Source organism: Protobothrops mucrosquamatus, unplaced genomic scaffold, assembly GCF_001527695.2.
Source record: "Protobothrops mucrosquamatus isolate PMUCROS unplaced genomic scaffold, P.Mucros_1.0 scaffold3407, whole genome shotgun sequence".
Lineage (NCBI taxonomy): Eukaryota > Metazoa > Chordata > Lepidosauria > Squamata > Viperidae > Protobothrops > Protobothrops mucrosquamatus.
Genome location: NW_015389388.1, coordinates 19,019 through 25,509, shown reverse-complemented (window position 1 = coordinate 25,509; position 6,491 = coordinate 19,019).

Genomic DNA, 6,491 nt, shown 5'->3' with positions numbered 1-6,491 from the left:
TGGGACAACCAAGGGATGCTCATTACCATGAATTCCTCCCTAGCAATTTCACTTCTGCCAAAGAAGGACCCATTGCTCCTAGGATGGCAACTGTGGAAACCACAACCATGCCTGGCCTTGAACCTAGGTGTGCCTTTCCCACTCTGCCATCCCCCAGTGCATTTAAACAAGGGTTAAGATGATAGGATCACCCACTCTTCTTCATTCCCATGACACAAAAGCATTAATTATCTACAGGGTTACCAATTCTATACCTAAGATGCTATGTGATTGTTTAGTTTGTGGTTCAATACATCATCAGACACACAAAGGTTGAGGATGGAGCAAACTAACAACTGGTGAATGTCTATGGAGATTCTCGGTCATCCAGGTCATGGTTGTCCCAAAGGTGCTTTTTCAGGAGCTGTCTGCAGGGAATATAAATCCTTCCATTCCCGACCATCCAGTCAGACCTGAAGAAGCTTCTTGGATGAGAAGCAAAACATCTTCAAAGAAAAACAAGAAAGTCCAGTTGCCTCCTGTTAAAGCACCTTTGGGATAACACCTGGTGAGCTAATTGTTCTGTCTTTGCACCAATGGTTCCCTTTCTATTGCCCAATCCATCAGTCTCACATCAGGTTCCTTCATCCAAACCAAGACCAGGGACTTCACAAGCCTAGAATGCTCTATGTGAGATAGGGATGCTTCCTACACTGCATCTCAAGAGCTGGGATAGTCCATCAAATAATATATTTTTAAAATTCTTTCTACCATGGTTGAAAATTCTTCTTTACCTACCCTGGTCTTGCAGTTTCTCATCAGGCTCCTCCTTCCAGGCCAAGACCAGGGGGTCCTGCAAGCTCTCATGCTCCAGGTGACACCAGAAACGGTCCCTCTCCTTGGGGTCGATCTCAATGCTGAGCCAGACATAATAGGTCCCATCTGAGTTGGGGGCCACATTCCTATGGAGGGTCTCATACTGGCAGACCTCTCCATCCCTCATCCAAGTGGCCCAGATCTCCTTGGGGTAGAAGCCATGAGCCTGGCAGATCAGAGTCTCTATGGTGTCACTAATTACCTTTTGGGTCACCTGACCCACTGGGGGCTCTGCAAAGACAGTAACAGCACACCTCACATGATTTCTCCAAACACCAAGACAATACAACATCTGGAAGAACCTCACAAAATTGCATCACGACAACCCTTTTTTCTTGAATCTTTTATAAGAATAACAGAATAACAGATTTAGAAGGGACCTTGGAGATCTTCCAGCTCAACCCCCTGTTCAAGCAGGAGACCTTATACCATTTCAGGCAAATTGTTGCCAAATCTCTTCTCAAAATCCTCCAGGATTGGAGGATCTGTAAGCTCCTCAAGAGGTGCACCTTGATGTTGCCTAAATGACAATCCTACTAGGTAGACTAGGGCAGGAAATCAACCATACAAAAAGGCTAAAACCACTTTTCCTGAAATTGGCTATAATAACGGAATCTGATGCACTATGCACTCTTTTCCGTTTCTTCAGAGTATAATCTGTCTGCTCTAGAGGTATGTTTCACTTTTTTATTGTCCACGGATCATGCATATGTCCATCAATGTTATCTTCCTTACCTTCTACACCAGGGGTGTCAAACTCAATTTCATTGAGGGCCGCATCAGCATTGGGGTTGCCTTCAGGGGGCCAGGTGAGTGTGGCCAGGGTGGGTGTGGCCTACTGGGTGGGCGTGGATGGAGTGGGTGTGGCCTGCTGGGTGGGCGTGGCCACCTCTACATCGTTTGCATCAAGAGTGCCTGTGGGGGCCTGGGCAGGAGTGGGATAGATCTGAGGGTCTCTGGCAGAAGGGGGTGGGACCAGGGCAAGTGCCAAGGCATGGTCCACTGGAGGAGCCTCACTGTTCCTCAGGCCATGCGGGGGGTGGGGGGGCTTATGGAGCTAAGACTGAATGCGTTTCAGCATAGATGGCCACCACAATATTGTACATTGGCTCCCGGCTGGCCTGGGCCAGGGCCAAGGCAGAGGGGGCCGTTCCCTCACTGTTTCCAGTATGACTTCGCGGGCCACATGAAACCACTTTGCGGGCCGCATCCGGGCCCCGGGCCTTGTGTTTGCCATGTCTGCTCTACTCTATTAGTGGTGCATATCAGTGATTGCATGACCTTGGTAGATGCCACACACTCAATAAAATAAATAAATGCCCTCTACACCAGGTTCCCTTTCATGCAAAAATGATTTTCCCCCCCCTCAAGGGGAACTACAGATGTCCTCCCATCCCACCAGCAGCATTAAAAGGTCCAGCCAGGAAAATGATGTAGCTCTATTTCCCTATGCTTACCTATCCTCTGCAGAATTTCCTTACTGTAGGACAAGTAACTCTGCTCAATACAGGTCTCCAGGTAGATTTTGTTTCTCTGAGACCCCCCTGGATCATCTTCCTACTTCTCCTTGACCTTCTCGGCCTAGGGCTGCGCTGTCACCCATCTGAGGGTCTCCTTGTGAAAGCTGATGAAGTCCATCCCATCGTAGCCATAATGCAAAAAACTTCCTTTGCTCCCATCTTCCTTAAGCTCGCAGCCCAAAATTGCCTGCCAGGTGTGAAGTCCTGAAAGAGAGTTTAGAAGGACCACATTTCCACCCCAAGCCCCACCCCCACCCTCCAAAAAAGCTTATTATAGAGCCTCAGGTGGATTCTTTCCCCCTCCATTTCTTCTAGAGAAGGAACCATGAACTCTTGTCCCTCCCCCATCTTCTACAACAGGGAGAAAAGTGAAGAGGGCTTACACCAAACCTTTTGCGTATCATGCAATGTATTTTGGGTGAAGGAAAAATAATCTGGAGTTTTTCTTTCCTTCAGAGGAAAAAAATAAATCACCACCATCTCCTTTCAGTGCTGGAACCCAAAAAGGAGGAGATAGAAACAGGCATGAATGAAAAGGGCAGAAGAATTCTAATAACTAGTTTATATCTTTATCAACTATCTTTCTATCTCTATATCTATCTACCTATCTATCCATCTATCTATCCATCGATCGATCCATCCATCCATCCATCCATCCATCCATCGATCTACCTACCTACCTACCTACCTACCTACCTACCTACCTACCTACCTACCTACCTACCTATCTATCTATCTATCTATCTATCATATCTATCTATATATCTATCTATGTTTATAGGAGGGAGGGAGGGAGGGAGGGAGGAAGGAAGGAAGGAAGGAAGGAAGGAAGGAAGGAAGGAAGGAAGGAAGGAAGGAAGGAAGGAAGGAAGGAAGGAAGGAAGGAAGGAAGGAAGGAAGGAAGCTAGACTGTCACTTGTCTGAAATGGTATAGGTTCTCCTGCTTGAGCAGAGGGCTGGACTAGAAGACCTCCAAGGTCCCCTCCAGCTCTATTCTATTCTATTCTATTCTATTCTATTCTATTCTATTCTATTCTATTCTATTCTATTCCATTCCATTCCATTCCATTCCATTCCATTCCATTCTATTCCACTCCACTCCACTCCACTCCACTCCACTCCATTCTATTCTATTCTATTTCTTTGATTGCTCTTCAGCTTGGCATTCAAGCGAGAGGAGGGAGCGGATAAATGGAAGGCTAAGCTTTTGTCTACGGACCGTGAGAGTGTCATGCCTCCGTCTGAGCCTGAATCTGCAAAGGAAAATGAACTGGAATGGGACCCTATGGAGGTCGAGGGAGAGGTGTCTGTGGCTTCAGAGGAATGTGGGGAAGAGCAGGCCAAGGCAGGCCAGGGCCCTTCAGGATTGGAACAGGAGGAACAGGAGAGGCAGAGTTCAGGCGATGAGCAAGGGCCACCCCCACCTGATCCTAGAGCATGGAGAGTCGAGAGAAGGAGGGAACAATGCAGGCAGGCTCAATTACTCGGGAGGAGAGTGTCCTGCCCTTCTCCACAAGGAACACTTGGAGATTGAGATTTAAGGAGATGCTGTGGGGAGGGGCATTTGTCAGGAACAAACGCCGATTCTTGGAGCATTGTGTATTGTTGCTGATCTCTTGTTCTGTGACTTCTGTTTGGAAACCTGGAAACTCGAACTATTGAATTGACTGATCACGTTACTTGAATCTTTAATGACCTCGGACTATATTTCAGATTCTCTCTTTTGAAAACTGCTCAAGCAAGCTAGGATTCAAACAGACTCATTAAGTTTATGTTTTCTTCTTTGTTATCTCTATGGCCTTGAGTACTTTCTTATGCTAATCGGACTGTATTTGAACCTACTTTCAGCCAGAGTCAGCTGAAGGGGTGTGTCATTCTTTTGTTGGAGGCTTGCCAGCAAAAGTGGGAGCATTTGGAGAAAACTTGGAGCAGTTTTGGGGGGCTCTAGATGCTCAACTGCACCATTCACTTAACTGAGCCACTGGGGTGCAGTGTTGATTAGACTGTCGTATTGCAGACTGACTCTGTTCACTGCCAGGAGTTCAATCCTGACCAAATCAAGGTTGACTTGACAAAGGGGGGGAGGAGGAGGAGGAGGAGGAGGAGGAGAGTAACTGTGCTAAATTTATCCCCTCAGAAAACATCAGAAATGCAGAAAGCACATCTGGTTCATTTGGGAATTTCTTCTCTGGCTCCATCTCCCCCCTGCCCTCCCCAGTGAGTGAATTCAGGATGCGACAGAACTGATTTTCCTCTCTCTGTAATTTGTTTAGTTGGCCTTCTGAACAAATCTCTAGAGATTTTCCTCAAGCGTGTCTTAGAAACAAATAGCAGAACAGAGACAAATCCAGGGTGATACCTTGCCTTGAGCCTGTTGAACACAGAAGTGTTGCTGAAGACCAGGGCACAAGAGAAGAAAGATTCCCTCCCAGGGATCACCTTCATGCCTAAAGCTAAGGAAAGCCAACAAAGGCTCAGGCTGCTTTTAATCTTTTTCTGTTTTCCTAACTGTGATGAGCAAGTGGCTCTGCCAGCTATGCAAGGAGTGAGTCTCCTCTTTTTTGTGCTTCTTCTTCCCCTGATTCCTTGGGGCATGCTGAAGGCAAAATGCCCCTTGACTTCACAACGAGATCCATCAGAGTGGAAGAGCCATTTCAAGCCAGGTGATTATCTCTTTGGAGGAGTCATCACTGCAAGGAAAGGTCTAAATCCACTTTACCTTTTCAACAAAATCCCCTCCAGCCAACGTTTCCGCTGGTGAGTCAGAATTTGGGAACGAAATTTTCCAAGAGTTCATTGGCTGCTAGTTTTCTTTTTATCTTAAATTTATGTCACTCTCTTCTTGATGATGATGATGAAGAAGAAGAAGATGATGATGATTGTAATGTTATCCATTCAGTCGCATCCGACTCTTGGCGATTCTATGGGCCAGGTCTCTCCATCTCTTCCAATCTTGTTCTACTTCTTTGAGTTGTTCTATGCCCTGGTGGGTGTCAGCTTTGACAGTGTCCAGCCATCATGTTCTTTGGCAGCCTGGTTTCCTTTGACTGATAACTTTTTTAAACATAATTGCTTTCTCCAAATATGGAAGAATGATCCAACCTGATGGTTACATATTCACCAATTTTGTTTCTTCAGTTTCTGCACTATTTATTCCTTAGCTTAGAGGTTGAAAGCAATATATTTGTACTCATTTACTGCCCAGATTCTTTACAAATGGTCAGTATCAATGTTTCATCTGTTATATAAATTTCTGAGGGTAAAGGTTCATTCTCCTAGCTTGTGGGTTTGTTTCCAAATATTTCGTTATCAGGCTAGGTGACATCTTCAGCAGAGTTTAGGGGATGTCAGTGTCAGTGTTTTTCTATTTGTAAGGGCTTCAGTTCTGGGTGACTCAAGTGAGGGTCTTGTGATGGGTCTTGTGATGGGGAGGTTACATCAGGTCAGTCACTGGGAAGTGAACTGCTGATGGAGGGGAAGCAGCAGGCTTCCATGGTTTGGTTCACGGTTGGTGGTATCTCTGGTTGGCTGTGTGGTTGATTTGGATTCTGAAGCGTTCATAGGTCAATTTATATACTGATGGAATTGCTGTGGAGTGTCAGGCTTAGATGAACTCACGAACGTGGTGGGTGGCATTGTGGCTGATGATTTTAATGTTGCTCCAATCAAACTAGTGTTGTTTGGTGTTGGTGTGGGTAGAAATTAAGGATTTGGGATCATGGCGTTTGACTGCCAGCTGGTGCTTGTGGATTAAATGTCTTATCACTTCCTTTTTACAGATGTATCACAGTCTGTAGCCTTTTTACCAATCATGAGTACCATCTAATATCATTCAGACCTATCATACAGGTAGCCCAATTTCTGTTGCTAAGCAAGACAACTGTTAAGTGAGATTTTCCCCCATTGTATGACCTTTCTTGCCACAGTTATTAAGTTAATAATAGCAATTCTAAAGTTAGTAACATGGTTGTTAAGTGAATCTGGTTTCATCATTGACTTTGCTTGTCAGAAGGTTACAAAAAGTGATCATATGACTCCAGAACACTAAATCATCATAAATATGAACCAGTTTCCAAGTATCTGAATTTTGATTACATGACCATGGGGATGCTGCAA